Raw genomic sequence first — 20604 nt, 5'->3', positions numbered from 1 at the left:
AATTTTTCCAATGATATTCTTGACATCTTACCTTTCCAAAGAAATTTCCTTACATATTTATTCAGTTCTTTTTTTTTTATAAATTTTTTTATTAGTTTTTCAAAACATTTTACAAAATTAAAAACCCCAAATCCCAATGAGGAGCATTAATACAGTGCAAGATTAAGCATACAATAACAATATGCTACAAAGGAAGAAAATTTAACAAAAAAAAGCACCTAAATTAAAGACAAGTGAGCTTAGCGTCCTCCCCAAGCCCCACAACACAAGAAAAAAACAACAACAACTCCAGACCAACCACCACACAGTATAAAGAGTATAAGTCTGGACAGTCAAACTCCCAGACTGTGAATACACTTAGCAACAGAGGATAATAATGCCTACTACCAGAAAAAAAAAGGGAGCTGAAAGCAAGGGACCGAAAAGAAAAAAAAAGAAAAAAAAAACCCTAGTCAAGAGGAAGGTTATGAAAGTACTCGATAAAAGGTCCCCAGACCTTATGGATCTTTAGATCCGAATTAAGAACCGATTGAATAGCTAAGGCAGATTTAGTAGGTGATCTGGTAACAGAGGACAATCGGTCCAGTTTAGGATCCAACCAACAGTTGAAATCACCACCCAATATAAGAGAGTATGAGTTTAAGTCTGGTAGTGAGGAAAAAAAACCGTTCAAAAAAGTTAACATCATCAAAGTTGGGGGCATACAGGTTTGCTAGTGCAACTTTAGTGTTATATAGTTTACCAGAAACAATAATAAAATGGCCATTTGTATCAGATATTTTATTATGGAGTTCAAAAGGAATATTTGAATTAATAAGAATGGAAACTCCCCTAGCTTTAGCGGCAAAGGATGAATGAAAATGCTGACCCGCCCACTTTGACAGAAGCCGGGAGTTATCAAAACAACGAATATGAGTTTCTTGAAGGAAAGCAATGTCAGCTTTGAGTTGTTTGATATGTGAGAATACCTTCCTCCTTTTAACAGGGTGGTTCAGTCCCTTTACATTCCAGCTCACGAATTTAAGTGCACTAGCCATTATCAATTACTAATGCATAAAAGGCAGCAGGCATATAAAAAGTCAAGCAGTACAATAGCAGTCTGGGAGCAGAGATGTAAACATAGATTCGTAAGGTCAAAATATAAAAACATGTCCTAAGCAATAAAGAGATGTTGGAACTGGAAAACGCACCCCACCCGCACAACCCAAAACTAGACGGCTACCAAAACAAGTAGCTAGCTCTACCAAAAAAATTAACCCAAATACAACTTCCAGATCTGTGTCATTAACAACATTTCCGTATAAATATTATAGCAAATAATAACTAGTTTATGCACTAGAAAGCATAACTACAGATTAGAACACCTTCTGCAGAGATATACAACTTAATACAGAGAAAATCGGAAGAAAACCAAAACTAACCTACCCGCAAAACATTATAGAAGAATAAAGTAAGAGAAAGGGGAAAAAAAAAGGTAAGAAGGAAAAAGAAAAAAAAGAGGAAGGGGAAAGTTATAAATTCAAGACGAGTGTTTATCAACCATTTACAGAGAAGGGAGAAGAAAATTCAGAGATTAGCAAAAAGGGGTGAAGAAAAGAAAAAGGTAAAATAAATAAATATTTAAAACAAAGGAAAAATAAATCAGCAGTTGAACTGTGAACCGACAAATAGGGAGGCCTTCACTAAAGACTTCGAACCTCCAAAACAAGTTAGAATTAATTGCAGAACTCTGTAGGTAAAGTTATACAAGAATAAAAATAGATTACACACACACCAAATCCCGGGAGAGATTGTCAACGGCCCTTAAAGTTTCAATGAATACTGTCCGAGTGATTCAAGTGAATTCCGAGTCCAGAGAAAGTAATTTTACTACGAGGAGTACTTATCCACCATTTTATGAGGTCCGATCAGATTCCGAAGATGGCTGGATAGCCGGAAGACTTGCCACAAATGCTTCAGCTTCCTTCGCTGATTTGAACCACTTATATTTCCCGGTATTAAGCTTGATTCGTAGATCAGCAGGGTTACGAAGGGAAGGTTTGAAACCACGATCAAAAAGCACTTTCATTGCGCCTTTAAACTCAGCGCGCATCTTTAAGGTCTGAGGTGCAAAATCTTCCACAAAGCGAATGGTTGTATCCTTGAAGGGAAGCGACCTCCTGCGACGCGCCTCTACGATCAGACTGTGTTTTACCTGGTATTGATGGAAACACAAGATTACTGGTCGCGGGCGGGAGCCCAGAATTCCGGGGGGAACGTAAACTCTGTGTGCCCGTTCAAGCTCGGGAGGCTTCGGAAGCAAATCTTTCCCGAATAACTCGCAGAGAAACTCGGCGAAAAACTTCACGGTTGATCCCTTTTCAGTTGCCTCTGGTAATCCCAGAATTCTGATGTTACAGCGTCTGCTATGATTTTCGAGATCCACCATTTTGGAAAGAAGTTTGTTAGATTTTTCCTCTAAGCTGGAACAGAGAGTCTGCAAGTATCGAACACGACTTTCTAAATCTTCAGAAGTCGAATCGATGCGAGATAAGTGTTCAGCATGTTTGTCCACTTTATCGTTGATCCGATCCAGTTTGTCTTCTAACTGTTTGACAGCGGTTTTAAATTCCTTTAAGATTTCGTCTCGCAGCTTTCCAAGCGCAACCAGCGTCTCATCCGACGGGATCATGGCTTCTTTTCCCCCGGGTTTAGAACTCTTGCGGAAGTCCCCAGCGGTTTTAAATTCCTTTAAGATTTCGTCTCGCAGCTTTTCAAGCGCCACCATCGTCTCGTCCGATGGGGTCATAGCTTCTTTTCTCCCGGGTTTAGAACTCTTGCTAGACATTGTAAGTTAGATATATTCACAGGCAAGTAAGAGATACCGAAATAATTCCTAACTAAGGTTTAAAAAATGGAGACATTTAGTGCAAAGGTAGCGACAGTAACGGAACAAAAGTTCGGAGCAGCTAAACAATCGCCATCTTACCGGAAGTCCCATTTATTCAGTTCTTGAAAAAACTTCTGAGGTAATTGTATTGGTAAATTTTGAAATAAATATTGCAATCTAGGAAATATATTCATTTTTACAGCATTAACTCTACCTATTAATGTTATTGGTAACATCATCCATTTATCAAGATCCTCTTTTATTTTTTAAAATAATGGCAAATAGTTTTGTTTATATAAATTTTTAACATCGTTATCAACTCTAATACCGAAATATTTTATCCCATTCATTGACCATTGAAATTGAGTTGCTAATCGACATTGATTATAATTTCCTTTGGTGAGGGGCAAAATTTCACTTTTATCCCAATTTACTTTATAACCTGATGCTTTCCCATATTCTTCCAATCTAAAGGATAATCTTTGCAAGGATTGCAATGGGTTTGTTAAATAAATCAAAACACCATCAGCAAATAAATTAATCTTATATTCTTCTTGATTAACTCTAAAGCCCCCAATATCTGAATCTATTCTAATTAGTTCTGCTAATGGTTCTATTGCCAATACAAATAAAGCAGGTGATAATGGGCAGCCTTGTCTAGTTGACCTCGTTAAGCAAAATGGTGTTGAAATCTGACCATTTGTAACTACTTTAGCTTGAGGATTAGTATTTAAAGTTTTAATCCATTGTATAAAAGATTTTCCCAACTCATATTTTTCCAATACCTTAAATAAAAAATCCCATTCCAACCTATCAAATGCTTTTTCTGCACCCAAAGCAACTACCACACTCATTTCCTCTTTTTTTTGCCAAATGAATTATACTAAGTAACCGAGTTATATTATCCATTGATTGTCTATTTTTAATAAAACCTGTTTGATCCATATGTATTAATTTTGGCAAATATTTAGATATTCTATTAGATAAAATTTTTGCTAGTATTTTATCATCTGTATTCAACAAAGAAATAGGCCTTTATGATGTTGGTTTTAAAGGGTCCCTATCTTTTTTTGGCAATACAGTTATGATCGCTGTTAAAAAAGATTGTGGAAGTTTATGCATTCTTTCCACTTGGTATATTAATTCCATAAAAGGAGGAATTAATAAATCTTTAAATTTTTTATAAAACTCAGGAGGAAAACCATCTTCTCCTGGGGATTTATTACTCTGAAGTGCTCCTAAAGCTTCTTCAACCTCTTTTAATGTAAAAGGCATATCTAATCCTTTCTGTTCTTCCAAATTTAATTTTGGAAGGGTTATTTGTGATAAAAATTTATCTATCTCAGCAATCTTATTTTGTGATTCTGATTGATATAGTTCAGTATAAAAAAATTTTAAAGTTTCATTAATTTCTAAAGGCTTATAAGTAACCTTATTTACACTTGTTCTAATTGCATTTATTGTTTTAGAAACCTGTTCTGTTTTCAACTGCCAAGCAAGAATTTTATGCGATCTTTCACCTAATTCATAATATTTCTGTTTAGTTCTCATAATTACTTTCTCTGTACGATATGTCTGAAGTGTATTATATTATAGTTTTTTATTAACAAGTTGTCTTCGTTTTTCTTCTGTCATATATCTTTGAGATTCTTTTTCTAATTTTATAATATCTTTTTCCAATTGATCTATTTCTGCAGCGTATTCCTTTTTAATTTTAGATGTATAACTTATAACCTGACCCCTTAAATATGCTTTCATCGCTTCCCATAATACAATTTTATCCTCAACTGAATGTAGATATGTATCCAAAAAAAATTGAATTTGTTTTTTCATAAAATCACAAAAATCTTGACGTTTTAATAGAGTTGAATTAAATCTCCATCTGTAAATTGATTCCTCCTTATCCATCATTATCATTGTCATTATCAAGGGGGAATGATCTGACAATATTCTTGCTTTATATTCCACACTTTTCACTCTATCTTGAATATTTTTTGATTAAAAAAAATCAATCCTTGAGTAAGTTTTATGTCTGTTTGAATAAAATGAATAATCTCTTTCTCTTGGATTAATTCTTCTCCATATATCAATCAAATTTAAATCTTTCATTCATGATAAAGTTAGTTTTGTTACTTTTGATTTTATAGCACCTTTAGTTGATCTATCCAGAACTGGATCTAAACAAAAATTGAAATCTCCACCTATTAATATTTTATCATGTGCATCAGCCAAGTTCAAAAAAACTTCTTGTATGAATTTTGCATCATTTTCATTTGGTGCATAAATGTTCATAAAAGTCCATAATTCTGAAAAAATTTGACAATGTATAATCACATATCTCCCCCCAGAATCAATTATTACATTTTGTATTTTAATTGGTAAAAATTTATTAACCAAAATTGCAACTCCTCTCGATTTTGAATTAAATGAAGCTGCAATGATGTTTCCAACCCAATCTCTCTTTAATTTCTTGTGTTCTGTTTCTGTTAAATGTGTTTCTTGTAAAAAAGCTATATCTCCTTTCATTTTCTTAATATATGTTAAAACTCTTTTTCTTTTCACAGGTCCATTAATTCCATTAACATTAAAACTTTAAAAATTAAGTAAATTAATCATTCATAGTACCTTGGGAATTCTTTAAAATTCTCCAAGTTGCTATGAGTTTCTCCCCAATCATCCAGGCAAAGAAAAAGAAAAATAGAAGAAAGATAACTAATATATAAGAAAAAAAAACAAAATACCCCCCCACTAATGTTGCGAATAAAAAGAACACAACATTACCCCCCCCCCACCATTTTTCGGGTCATGGCAATCACCATGATTGTACACGCGAAACTTGCAACTATCGATCAGGAGCTCCTCCAGCTCCCCCGCAAAAAAAAAAGAAAATATATTAATAAAGAAAAAAATAATAATTAATGTTTCTACTCCCAATTAATACTCCTCGACCATTTTTTTCTTATAATTGTCCATCAAATCCAACCTTGTTTCAGTTTTCATCATTAGTCCATTTCATTTCTATAATTCTTTAGTCTTCTCCATGGACATCAGGTAGTTCTTGTACAAATTCCTCAGCTTTCCGGTAGTCAATGAAGAATCTTCTTTCTCCATCATCCAGGAAAATTATCAATTTTGCTGGATAGCTCAATAAAAATTTATAGCCCTTTTCCCATAAAGATTTTTTCACTGGATTAAATTCCTTCCACCCCTTCAACAGATCATAGCTTATATCTGGATTTAAAAAAAACTCGTTTCCCTTCTATTATCAATGGCCCTTTTCTCTTTTTTGCACCTTGAGTAGCTGCCTTCAAGATCATTTCTTTATCTTGGTACCTTAAACATCTTATCAAAATTGATCTCGGATTTTGATCTTGTTGCGATCTTGGTCTTAAAGCTCTGTGTGCTCTTTCAATTTCAATTACTTGACTTCCTTCTTTCATTTCCAAAATTTCCGGAATCCATTCTTGAAAGAATTTTATAGGATTTTCTCCCTCTATACCTTCCATAAGACCAACAATTTTAATATTATTTCGTCTACTAAAGTTCTCAAGTGCATCCATTTTTCCCAACATCCGTTTTCGTTCTGTTGTCCAGGCAAGATTATCGTATTCTACCTTATCTATTCTTTCCGTGTTTTCTTCTATTTTTACTTCCATCTCTTTGACTTTATTATCCATCTTCTTTTGTTTTTCCACCACATTATCAAGTGTATTCTGCATCCTTCTTATCTCTGTTCTTACAACTTTAAATTCATTCGTCATATCTGTTTTTATAACTTTTAATTCATTCGTTATATACATCAGGATATCTTTTATGTCTCCTTTAATCTCTTCTTTCTTCTCCTCTTCTGCTTCTTCTCCTGAATTTCCCAGAGTCTGTTTCTACTTCCGATCCACTTCCAATTTCACTTCCAGCCGTAGTTGGGGTTTGTAGTTTTGCTGATATCTGTTCAAGCATACTTTCGCGCATGCGTTGTTCTTGCCGTTTCTTCTTAGAGACCGCCGACATTGCTACAACTTCTTTTCCCGCATCATCAAAAATGCCATAAACTTAGTTGGAAGGAGATCCAACTTGAGTCCAAGGCTTCGCCGAGGCGGCTAGGCCTTTTTCCCTGCCGATTTGCGCCGTCTTCGAAGTAGTAGCTTTCTTTTGTTTCAGTTTAGGAGCCACATCAAAAGATAATCCCGAGTTACTTATAGATAGTTTCTAATAGATATTTAATAACTCTTCTTCATTTAAACCCTATTTCATTACTTTTTGCGAGGGAGCTGGAATCCTAACGTCTCGACCCTACGTCATCACGTGATGCCCCCCCACAGCTTCCTTCCTAATTCCCTGTATTCTGTGTTCAGAACCTCCTCCCTTTTTCTACCTATGTCGTTGGTACCAATATGTACCACGACTTTTGGCTGCTCACCTTCGCTTTTCAGGATATTGTGAGCAGGTCCAGAAAATCTCAAACCCTGGCACCTGGGAGGCAAACTACCATCTGTCTTTCTTTGCGTCCACAGAATCGCCATTCTGTCCAGCTACAGGGTTGCTCTCCACTATCTGACATTCTCCTTTCCTTCTCCTGACAGTCACCTATTTATCTGTCTCCTGTAGCCTTAGGGTAACTACCTCCCTGTAGCTCCTGTCTATTACTTCTTCACTTCCCTAACAAGCTGAAGGTCATCGACCTGCAGCTCCAGTTCCTTAACACAATCTCTAAGAAGCTGCATCTTGATGCACCTGGCACAGATGTGGCCATCAGGATGATGATTCGAGTACATGGAGGTGCACGATGAAGTAGGCAAAGGGCAGAATAGTTTTCTAAAGGGGAAATCTTGCCTGAAAAAACTGTTGGAATTCCTTGAGGAAATAACAGGCAGGATAGACAAAGGAGAGTCAGTGGATATTGTTTACTTGAATTTTCAGAAGGCCCATTGCATTATAGAAAAGATAGTAGCATGGATCAAAGATTGGCTGACTGGTAGGAAGCAGAGAGTGGGAATAAAGGGTCCCTATTCTAGGAGGTTGCTTGTGTGTGCTACAGAGGTCAGTGTTGGGACCACTTATTTTCACATTATTAATATGTCAGTGATTTCGATGAAGCAATTGATGATTTTGTGGCCAAGTTTGTAAATGATATGAAAAATAGGTGGAGGGGCAGGTAGTTTTGAGAAAGCGGGATGTTGCAGAAGGACTTGGACAAATTGGGAGAATGGGCAAAGAAGTGGCAGATGGAAACGTTACAAACTAACATTTTAAAAATGAACCAGCAGCAATAGATTACACATGGAGTCTGGTTTTGATGTTAAAACCACTATCTTTATTAGTAACTACTTATCATATAGTAACTCAACCAAGATAAACAAAAGTTAAGTGTTATGTAAATATAGCTCCCAAACTATCGAGCTTGGGGGAGCAAGGCTTAGAGTCTTGAGATGGTAAAGTAGGAAAGTTCAGTCATCCGCAGAATAATTGATGGGAACGAGATACCTGTAATCCACCTTGTACTGGAGAGAGAAGGTAAGTACGAAGTATTCCACAGGTTCCACGCTGGAAACGAGTTAACCTTGTAGACCTTGTCTGTTGTATCATTCCAAATCCACATACAAATTATCACTGAAAGTGACCTGTCACAGGAATATCGTCTTCAACTGGTTACCACACAACATATCCAGGCAAGGGTTAACACATGAGTGGTCCCACAGGATATCCCAAAAAAAATCCACTCCTATGGATTATACGAAGCAACCGTCACACATTCGTTGTGCACCGTGTGCCGATGATCAACCCACCCTTGTGGGCATAGGAGAGTTCGTAGCCCTAGCTGTGACAAGCTGAAGCTACCGGCTTTTTCTCTCTCTCTGACACACACGCCTGTGAATGATGGCATAGATCCGCCTCACTCAGGCACTTAAAGCGACAGTCCACATTAAAAGAAACCTGTGGGGTCGTAACAGAATATAATGTAGGGAAGTGTATGGTCTTGCATTTTCGTACAAGGAGTAAAGGCATAGACTATTTTCTAAATGAGGAGGAACTTCAGAAATCCATGTGCAAAGGGACTTGAGAGTCCTTTTCTAGGATTCCCTAATGTTAACTTGCAGGTTGAGTTAGTAGTATGAAAGGCTAATGCAATGTTAGCATTCATTTTGAGAGGACTAGAATACAAAAGCAAGGATGTGACACTGAGGCTTTGAAAGGCACTGGTCAGAATGCACTTGGAGCATTGTAAACAGTTTTGGCACTTATTTATAAAAGACAGATGTGCTGGTATTGGAGGAGGTTAAGAATTATTCTGGGAATGAAAGAGCCAATGTATGAGGAGTGTTTGATAGCTCTGGGCCTGTACTCGCTAAAGTTTGAGACTCATCGAGCATTGAAAGGCCTAGGTAGAGTGTCTGGAGAGGCTGTTTCCTGTAGTGGGTGAGTCTAGGACCAGAGGGCACAGCCTCAGAACAGAAGGACGTCCCTTTGGAACAGAGACGAGGTGGAATTTCTTTAACCTGAGGGTGGTAAATCTGTGGAATTTATTGCCATGGATGGCTGTGGAGGCCAAGTCGTTGGGTATATTCAAAGCAGAGCTTGATAGGTTCTTGGTTAGTCAGGGTGTCAAAAGTTACGGGGGGAAAAGGGTAGGAGAATGGGGTTGTTGGGGCCACAATGGAATGGCGGAGCAGACACAATGGGCCAAATGTTCTAATTCTGCTCCTCCATTCCATCTCTCATATTTTAAAAAGTTTTATTTATTAGTTTTGGATGTATGTAACATTGACAAGTTTGTCATTTATTGTTATCCCCTTACACTGTACTCTATAGTTTGATAAAGGTGCACAGTTTTGCACCATTCTGTTGCTCGTCATTTTTATTGTATTTATCATGTACCCTCTTTACTTTGTAATCTTTGCATGTGAGGATTGTAATTGTACCATATTCTGCATGGATGTTGGTGACCAGTGGTGTGCCTCAGGGATCTGTTCTGGGACCTCTTCCAGATTTTTATAAATGATCTGGATGAGGAAGTGAAGGGATGGGTTAGTAACTTTGCTGATGACACAAAGGTTCGGGTGTTGTGGATAGTGTGGAGGGCTGTCATAGGTAACAGCTGGATATCAATAGAATCTAAAACTGGGCTAAGAGGTGGCATGTGGGGTTTCAACCCAGGTAAATGTGAAGTGGTTCATTTTGGTAGGTCAAATATGATGGCAGAATATAGTATTAATGGTAAGACTCTTGACAGTGTGGAGGATCAGGGTCCATAGGACACGCAAAGCTGCTGTGCAGGTTGACTGTGTGGTTAAGAGTGCATGCGGTTCTTTGGCCTTCATCAACCTTGGGATAGAGTTTAAGAGCCGAGAGGTAATGTTAAAACATTAAAATTTGGTTTCAGTTTTGCAGATTTTTTGACTTAAATAACTTTGTTCTCTCTAGTAATATCCCTCAACTTTTTTTAAACCATCAATTCTGGATAAGGCCTTTTTAACATGGAAAACTAAGGCAATAAAAACTTTTTTAGATTTGTTTTTAGAGAATTGTTTAATGTTTTTCACAGCTAGTGGATAAATATGATATATCTAACGCACAATTTTTTAGATATTTACAAGTTAGGATTTTTTAGCGCGATTTGTTACTGAATTATCCATTTGTTCATTTACCAAGTATGATAGATGCTATTTTTCAGCTTAAACCTTTTCAAAAAGGATTGATAGCCATTATATATAAACGGCTAATGAATTTATGAATGATGTCTAATGATAAGGTTAAACGCACTTGGGAATTGGAACTTCAGGAGTCACTTTCAGATGATCAGTGGAATAAAATTTATCATTTAGTTAACAATTCATCTATCTGCTCCCATCACTCCTTGATTTGGTTCAAGGTAGTGCACAGAGCGCATATGTCAAAAGATAAACTAGTGCATATTTTTTCTAATATAAATCCCACCTGTGATAGATGTAACGCTGAGGTGGCTACCTTAACTCGTATGTTTTGGTCTTGTATATAGTTAAATAATTTTTGAAGAGATTTTTAGAACGTTATCAAAGGTCATATGTTTGGACCTACAACCTAATTCACTTACGGCAATCTTTGGGATCACTCCAAAGGAAGCAGGAAATGTTCTTGCTTCTGCTCAACGTATGATAGCTTTTTCAACTTTATTGGCTAGGAGAGATATTCCATTGTATTGGAAGGATCCCAATCCACCTACTGTTTGTTTTGGCTCTCCTTCATTATGTCGTGTTTAAGCTTGGAGAAAATTAGAAGTCGGACGTTTGATACATCTTTTAAATTTGAGCAAACCTGATGACCTTTCATTCAATATTTTCATATGATCGAAATTTTCTTTTTTTAAAAAACTTTTTTAGGTAATTTTTTTTTCTTCTCCATGAAGTTTCAGATTTGACCAGAAGGACTTTTCCCTTTTTATTTTGTAATTATATCCTCAAAATGGACTGCCCAGTCTTTTTTTGTTTTAGGTTAGTTTAGTGGGTATTTTTTTCTTCTCGATAATAGAAATTTCGAGTCTTTTTTAAGAATTGTTAAGAGGAGTTGTGGTTCCTTTTTTATATTAGCTCAATATTATACTATACATGAATATACAGTATATATTCCTTTTTTGTTTGTACTTTTATTGAAATATGTATTTGATATAACTTCTCCTCTGATTTGTATTTGTCTATTTTTTTAATCAATAAAAAAGATTGAAAATGGTAATGTTGCAGCTATATAGAACCCTGGTCAGACCCCACTTGGAGTACTGTGCTCAGTTCTGGTTGCCTCACTGCAGGAAGGATGTAGAAGCAATAGAAAGGGTGCAGAGGAGATTTACAAGGATGTTGCCTGGATTGGGGAGCATGCCTTATGAGAATAGGTTGAGTGAACTTGGCCTTTTCTCCTTGGAGCGACAGAGGATGAGGTGTATAAGATGATGGGGGGCATCGATCATGTGGATAGTCAGAGGCTTTTTCCCAGGGCTAAAATGCCTAACATGAGAGGGCACCATTTTAAGGTGCTTGGAAGCAGGTACAGGGGGATGTCATGAGTAAGAATTTTATGCGGAGAGTAGTGAGTGCCAGCCACTGTGGTGGAGGTGGATACAATAGGGTCTTTTAAGAGGCTCCTAGATAGGTACATGGAGCTTAGAAAAATGAGGGCTATAGGTAACCCTAGGTAATTTCTAAAGTAAGTACATGTTCAAGTACAAGTTGGATAAGTCGCCAGGACCGGATGAGATTAACCCCAGGCTACTGTGGGAGGCGAGGGAGAAGATTGCTGAGCCTCTGGCAATGATCTTTGCATCATCATTGGGAATGCGAGAGGTTCTGGAGGGTTGCGGATGTTGTTCCTTTGTTCAAGAAAGGGAGTAGAGATAGCCCAGGAAATTATAGATCAGTGAATCTTACTACCTCAGTGGTTGGTAAGTTGATGGAGAAGATCCTGCGAAGCAGGATTTATGAACATTTGGAGAGGCATAATATGATTAGGAATAGTCAGCATGGCTTTGTCAAGGGCAGGTTGTGCCTTACGAGCCTGATTGAATTTTTTTTGAGGATGTGACTAAACACATTGATGAAGGAAGAGCTGTAGATGTAGCGTATATGGATTTCAGCAAAGCTTTTGATAAGGTACCCCATGCAAGGCTTATTGAGAAAGTAAGGAGGCATGAGATCCAAAGGGACCTTGCTTTGTGGATCCAGAACTGGCTTGCCCACAGAAGGCAAAGAGTGGTTGTAGATGGGTCATTTCCTTCATGGAGGTCGGTCGTGTGCCTCAGGGATCTGTTCTGGGATTCTTACTCTTTGTAATTTTTATAAATGACCTGAATGAGGAAGTGGAGGGATGTGTTAATAAGTTTGCTGATGACAAAGGTTGAGGGTGTTGTCGATAGTGTGGAGGGCTGTCAGAGGTTCCAGCGGGACATTGATAGGATGCAAAACTAGGCTGAGAAGTGTCGGATGGAGTTCAACCCAGATAAGTGTGAGGTGGTTCATTTTGGTAGGTCAAATATGGTGGCAGAATATAGTATTAATGATAAGACTCTTGGCAATGTGAAGGGAGGGATCTTGGGGTCCGAGGCCATAGGACACTCAAAGCAGCTTCGCAAGTTGACTCTGTGGCTAAGAAGGCGTACGGTGTATTGGCCTTCATTAATCGTGGAATTGAATTTAGGAGCTGAGAGACAACGTTGCAGCTACATAAGACCCTGGTCAGACCCTGGAGTACTGTGCTCAGTTCTGGTCGCCTTACAATAGGAAGGATGTGGAAACCATAGAAAGGGTGCAGAGGAGATTTACAAGGATGTTGCCTGGATTGGGGAGTGAACTTGGCCTTTTCTCCTTGGAGTGACGGAGAATGAGAGGTGACCTGGTAGAGGTGTACAAGATGATGAGAAGCATTGATCGTGTGGATAGTCAGAGGCTTTTTCCCAGGACTGAAATGGTTGCCACAAGAGGACACAGGTTTAAAGTGCTGGGGAGTAGGTACAGAGGAGATGTCAGGGGTAAGTTTCTTCACTCAGAGAGTGGTGAGTGCGTGGAATGGGCTGCCAGCAATGGTGGTGGAGGCGAATACGATAGGGTCTTTTAAGAGACTTTTGGATATATATATATATGGAGTTTAGAAAAATAGAGGGCTATAGGTAAGCTCAGTAATTTCTAAGGTAGGGACATGTTCGGCACAACATTGTGGGCCGAAGGGCTTGTTTTGTGCTGTAGGTTTTCTGTGTTTCTATGTATATGACAATATGTGAATCAGAATGTGATCATGGAGCTGTAGTTTACTGCAATCCAGTCGAGCTGGAGGAACAGAGAATAGGTGGCTGGTAAGGTACACGGTTCTGAGGTGAAGCATGCTGATCGTTGTGGGTTTCTGAAGAAAGCAGAGCTTGTGGCTGCAGCGTTCACAGTAGAGCAGCATGGTAGCTTAGTGGTTCACATAACCCTTACAGCACCAGCCGCAAGACCAATTCCCACAACTGCCAGTAAGGAGTTTATACGTTCTCCTTGTGACCATGCAGGTTCTTCAGGGTGTTCCGGTTTCCTCCCACATTCTGCAGATGTGATTAAGTTAGTCGGTTGCGGGCATGCCATGTTGGCGATGGAAGCATAACTCGCTTGCGGGCTGCCCCCAGCACACCTCTGATTGTGTCGGTCATTGATGCAAACAACACATTGCACTTGTGTGTCAATGATACAGCATGGTATATGTAACAAATAAAGTGAAGCTAATCTAGTGTAAATCTGCTCTAATGCTTTGGTGCTAAGACCAGGGCCTTTGCTGCTTTAGCATTGTGGTACCTTTCTGATGGAAGTGAACCGGCTGTGGCCTTCAGAGGGCAACAAATGGGTTGCTAGTCTTATTGTGTGGTCAGTGCTTCTGCCCTGTGGGGGGGGTGACTGTTGTTAGTGTGGTTGAGGGTACATTTATTAGAGCACAGAATTGCCCCTTCTGGTGCTTTGAGCCTTGCTGCCAGCAGCTCAGTGATTTAACGCCAGCTTATTCACGAGTCCTATTAACCGGATGCCTTTTGACTGTTGAAGGAAGCAGGAGCACCCTGTGGAAACCCAAGCATTCCTTGGGGAGGGCGTACAGACGCCTTACAGAGGATGCTGGGGTTGAACTCTGAATTCTGCCCAAGCTGTAATAGCGTTGTGCTAACCACTACGATACTGTGACATGTTGCCATTGTTTTACCAGTTGAGTAAGCTGGTAGTAGTCTTAATAAGCATTTCATAGAACTCTCACTTTCAGAGATGGAGACTTCGTACAAAATCTTTGGTGAACTTGAGATGCCCTGAAGAACCTTACAGCTCATATTTATTTTCTAAGTTGTAGTCAGTATGGTGCTTTGGGAGTTGCAGTGGTCAGCTTGCATGCAGCAATGAGGCAGTGACTGGTTCTTAGTAAATCTGTGGAGGGATAAATATTCAATCCACAACTTTGGAGAAGCTTCCAAAATAACTTTTAGTCAAGATGGCACCAAGCTGTGGTCTCCGTTGAGATCGTGGCTCTGACTTAGTTGTTTTTTAAGTTGGTAGGAAAGTTTTGGAGGCAGAGGGGAGGTGTTAGGGCACGGATTAGGGTTCAGAGACAGGGGTGTGGATGAGTTGAGGATCAGGCCTCCACTCCATGTTCAAAGGCCATCAATGTGGACAGGTGAAGGACATCTGTGGATGTACTGGGTTGATGAGCCCGGGAATCAGTTGTGCATGCGAGCAGGAGGCATGAGGGACAGTCTTTTGGCAAGGCTGAAGTTTGGGGTCCCATCGTTGGCTAGGTTCGGATTCGATACCATAAGTCAATTAGAAGTTGAAACCAAATAGCTGAAGCTTGGTGGCTTGGAGGCCTGTGTTTGTGTCTGTGTCTTACTGTTATTGTTTAGCTGTACGATTGTGCTAATGTGTCTTTGTCATTATGCTGCATAAAGGCTCTTTTATATAAGCTATTTATCCTGTCGGCACTGTGGCACAACAGCTCACGCTGTCTTTGCACACTCCAGTGACCTATGTTTGATCTGAGTGCTATTTGTGTAGAGTTTGAATGATCCCAGCGTAGTTTTCTGTGGAAGTTCTGGATTCTTCCCAAATCACAAGGATGTATGGGTAGATTTATTTGCCACTGTGGCTTGCCCTCTGGATGGGAGGCAGGAAAATTGGTGGGGAGTTCGTTAGAGAGTATAGATTACATGAAATTGTGTGTGTGACTGGGTGGACTCGATGTCTTCATTGGAGTCAATTATACAGCATGGAAACATCACCTTCAGCCCAACCTGTCCATGCCCAACAAGATGATAGTCCCGTTTACCTGTTCAAATGTCTTAAACCTGTAACTGTACCTGCCTCTACCACTTCCTATGGTGACTTGTTCTCTCCTTTACATGTTCTACCAGTCTGTTCTTGCCAGTACAATCTTCTATGTGGTGATGTGCTGGGGCAATTGCATCAACACAGGGTGATGCCAATAGGCTCAATAAACAGATTAGAAACACAAAGTACACTGCAGATGTTGGGGTCAAAGCAACATGTACAACACGCTGGAGGAACTCAGCAGGTTGGGCGGCATCCATGGAAACGAGCAGTCAGCGTTTTGGGCCGAGACCCTTCATCAGGACTGACGAAGGGTCTCAACCCGAAACGTTGACTGTTCGTTTCCATGGATGCTGCCCGACCTGCTGAGTTCCTCCAGCTTGTTGTACATATTGCAACAGATTAGAAAAATTGGCTCTGTTATAGGAGTCAAACTGGTCACACAGGAGACCGTGGTAGAACAAAGGACCCTGTGGAAAATCTTGGCAATTCTAGACAATGTTTCTCAACCGCTGAATCCACTTTGGCTGAACAGAGGAGCACTTTTAGTAATAGTCTGAGACAACTGCGCCACTTCAAAGAGCACTATATGAGGTCATTCTTGCCCTTGGCCATTAGGCTCCATAATGAATCAACCTGTAGATGGGGAAGTGATGACCCCCCCCCCCCCCTGTTAGACTGTTTGTGGTAACTTACTTATTTTTTATTCTTTCTACTTCTCTAATATTTATATCTGTGTATTTGTAACGCTACTGAGACACTATAATTTCCTTTGGGATCAATAAAGTATCTATCTATGCACACACAATCTGCTGTGTGGAAAGGCATATCCTTTGGATTCCCTTTTAAATGTTTACCTCTTGACTTTAAACCTCCAGTTCTAGACTCCGCAACAGGGACCATCCACTTTATGCCCTTCATGATATTGGAATTAGTTTATTATTGTCTTATGTACCGACATACAGTGAAAAGCTGCCTTGCACACTGTTCATGGAGAACAAATCATCACATAGTGCTTTGAGGTAGTAAAAGGCAAAACAATAACAATGCAGAATAAACTGTACCCGCTGCAGAGAAAGTGCTGTGATGCTGGAGTATGGTGCAAGCTCATAATGAGGTAAATTGTGAGTTCATGAATCCATCTGTTATACTGGGGAACCATAAAAGTCTCTTATAACAGTGGGATAAAAGCTGACCTTCACCCTGGTGGACTGTGCTTTCTGGCTTTTTTATCTTCTGTCAGATGGGAGAGGAGAGAAAAGAGTGTACAGTGTGAGTGGAGACTTTGAAAATGTTGATTGCTTTACTGAGGCAGTGAGAATTATAGACAGCCCATCCAAGGGAGGCTGGTTTCCGTGATGTGCTGAGCTGAGTCCACAACTCTGGAGTTCTTTGGAGTCACGGGTAGAGCAGCTGTCAGACTAACCTGTGATGCATCTAGAAAGGATGTTTTCAGTGATTCATTGATAGAGATTGGTAAGGGTTGATCAGGTCATGCCAAATTTCTTCAACCTCCTGAGGAAGCAGAGGTGTTGGTGAATTTTCTTTACCAATGTGTCTACACAGTTAGACCAGGATATGCTTTTGGTGGTGTTCACTCTTAGTAACTTGAAGGCCTTAACCTCCTCACCATTTGATGTAAACAGGTCCGTGTGCCCTTTTGCTGACATCGAAAGAAAAGTTGTCGCCATGTTACTAAGCTCGCTGTCTCCTTCCAGTACTTCCACTCATCTTTATTTGAGATGAGGCTCATTACAATGTATCACCTGCATACTTGTAGATGGATTTCTACAGAGTCTGGATACGTGGTTGTAAGTGTTCAGGGAGTAGATTGGAAGGACGTATCCTGATGGGGCACCGGTGTTGAAAATAGTCAATTTTTTATAAACCTCTTAACGGTTTATTAAAAACCTCTGTTTCCTATATTCCAGGGAAAACAGTTCTAGCTAATCCAATTTCTTCTTGTATTTAAAGCTCTTCAGTCCCATCAGTATTCTTGTGTTTCGTTTCTACACCCTCAAAATGCTGGAGGAACTCAGCAGATCAGTCAACATCTATGGAAATGAATAAACAGTTGACATTACATTAGGATCTTCAGCCCATTTGTGCATACCAACCAAAATGGCTACCTGAGATAGTCCTATTTGGCCCATGTCCCACGAAACCTTTCCTATTCCTGTACTTGTCCAAATTTCTTTTAAACCTTTGTAAACCTTGTAATCCCGATAGTTTTAGCCAGAAACTTTAATTGTTTATTCATTTCCATAGTTGCTGTCTGACCTGCTGAGTTCCTTCAGTATTTTGTGTACGTTGATCTGGATTTAAAGCCTCTTCAGAATCTCTTGTTTTTATTACCTTCTACGCCCTTTCTGCCCACAGTATGGCAGTCAGAACTTGCACACTATGTTACAGTCCTGTATGTTTGATGTTTGACTGTTGTACTCAATGCCTGTTGGATGAAGGCAAGTTTCCTTCACCACCCTGTCTACCTGTGTCATCACTCACGATGTCTCCCCAATCTACAACTAGGGACTTTTCATTTACTGTGCAAGTACTGCCTTGGTTTAACTTCCCAATGCATCACTGCACTTGTCCAAGTTAAATTCCATCTGGCATTCCTTGACCCAGTCAATCCAGATCCTGTTATAACCTTAGTCAATCTTCACTGTACACCAACTTTTCATCCAGATTGTTATTATATAGTATACATCAAGCTACAGGATCTAGCACCCCTCTGGTCAGAGGCTTCCAAGGTGCTAGATAATGCGAGTGTCATGATGCCCTATTAATATGCTAATTGAGCTTCACATGGAACATTGTGAACAATTCCAGAAAGGATGTAAAGAACTTGGGTCAGCACAGATAAATTTAACTTGAATTATGTGAGGGATGTGGAATTTGTTATTGGAGGGTCTGAGGATGCTCACCATAGAGCAGAAAGCATTGATTGTGAGGTTTTAAGACCATAAGATATAGGAGCAGAATTAGACCTTTTGGCCCATCAAGTGCGCTCCACCATTTCATCATGGCTGATCCAACTTTCCTCTCAGCCCAATCCCTTGCCTTCTCCCCATATTCCTTCATGCCCTGACCAGTCAAGAATCTATCAGTCCCTGGCTTAAACATACAGACTTGGCCTCCACAGCTGCCTGTAACAAAGAATTCCACAGATTCGCCACTCTCTGGCTAAAGAAATTCTTCCTCATCTCTGTTCTAAAAGGATACCCCTCTATTCTGAAGCTGTGTCCTCTGGTTTTAGACCCACCCATTATAGGAAGTGTCCTCTCCGCATCCACTTTAAGGCCTTTCACCATTCAATAGGTTTCAATGAGGTCACCCCTCATTCTTCTGAATTCTGAAAATACAGGCGCAGAGCCATCAAACACTTTTATGACAAGCCATTTAGTCCTGGAATCATTTCCGTGAACCTCTTTTGAACCCTCTCCAGTTTCAGCACATCCTTTCTAAGATAAGGGGCCCAAAACTGCTCACAATGCTCAAAGTGAGGCCTCACCTGCTTTATAAAGTCTCAACATTACATCCTTGGTTTTATATTCTAGTCCTTTTGAAATAAATGCAAACATTACATTTGCCTTCCCCACCACAGACTCAACCTGCAAATTAACCTCTAGGGATTCCTTAAATGTTTTATCAGTCATTAAGTGTTTTGAAGGAAAGAGAAATTATTGGTACAAGTACACTAGATTTGATGAACTGTGCAAAAGGGAGGAGATTTGGTTGTAACACAGAAGTGAAGTCAGTAAACACTTGGAAAGGATATGGCTGCAGGCCTATAGAGAAGTGCTCTTGTAAAGTTGACACAGAATGGCTGGTGCACACAAAATTCTGCAAGAACTCAGCAAGTAAGGCAGCATATATGGAGGAGAGTAATCATTTGATGTTCTAGGCTGAGACCCTTGAGGACTGAAAAGGAAGTGGGTGAAGCGAGGATAAAAAGGTGGAAAGAGTACAAGCTTGCAGATGATGGGTGAACTAGATGAGCAGGAAGTTGGGGAGAGGGTGGAGAATGAAGCAAGAAGCTGGTTAGTGATAGTTCAAAAAGGTAGAGAATTGAAGAAATCTGGTAGGAATGGAGGTACAAAAAAGCTGGATGAACTCAGCAGGTCGGGCAGCATCCGTTGAAAGAAGCAGTCAACGTTTCAGGTCGAAACCCTTCATCAGGACTAAAGAAGGAGGGGGCAGGGGCCCTATAAAGAAGGCGGGGAGAGGGTGGAAAACCAATCAGAGGAAAGATCAAGGGGTGGGGGAGAGGAGAGGCAGGAGAGGTGAAGAAGGAATCTAAGGGGAAAGCACTATGGGTAGTAGAAGAAGTGAGTGGCAACCGGGAGATCTTTTCTGTTGTGGCTCTCATTCTCAACTCTCCCTCTCATTCCCATTCGGATGTGTCCATACATGGCCTCCTCTACTGCCATGATGAGGCCAAGCTCAGGTTGGAGGAGCAACACCTCATATACCGTCTGGGTAGTCTCCAGCCCCTTGGTATGAACATCGAATTCTCCAACTTCCGGTAATTCCCTCCCTCTCCCTTCCCCATCCCACCTCTACTCTGTCTCCTCTTCTAGCTGCCTATCACCTCTCTCATGATTCTGCCTTCTTCTACTACCCATAGTGCTTTCCCCTTAGATTCCTTCTTCACATCTCCTGCCTATCCCCCCCTGCTTCCCCTCCCCCACCCCTTGATCTTTCCTCTGATTGGTTTTCCACCCTCTTCCCACCTTCTTTATAGGGCTCCTGCCCCCTCCTTCTTTAGTCCTGATGAAGGGTTTCGACCCGAAACGTTGACTGCTTCTTTCAACGGATGCTGCCCGACCTGCTGAGTTCATCCAGCTTTTTTGTATGTCTTGATTTGACCACAGCATCTGCAGTGCACTTTGTGTTTACTATTTGGTAGGAATGAACAGTGGGCTATGGAAGAGGGAG

General features: G+C 40.0%; 1 protein-coding gene across 1 annotated transcript in view; it reads left to right on the top strand.

The window, feature by feature from the left end:
* The window catches only part of LOC140735815 (ras GTPase-activating-like protein IQGAP1), a 247891-nt gene that overhangs the window by 81583 nt on the left and 145704 nt on the right, over window positions 1-20604 (top strand).

This window comes from Hemitrygon akajei, chromosome 11 (assembly GCF_048418815.1).
Source record: "Hemitrygon akajei chromosome 11, sHemAka1.3, whole genome shotgun sequence".
Classification (NCBI taxonomy): Eukaryota; Metazoa; Chordata; class Chondrichthyes; order Myliobatiformes; family Dasyatidae; genus Hemitrygon; species Hemitrygon akajei.
Note: the sequence above shows the minus strand (reverse complement) of the source record. Positions and strands in the feature narration are given on the sequence as shown.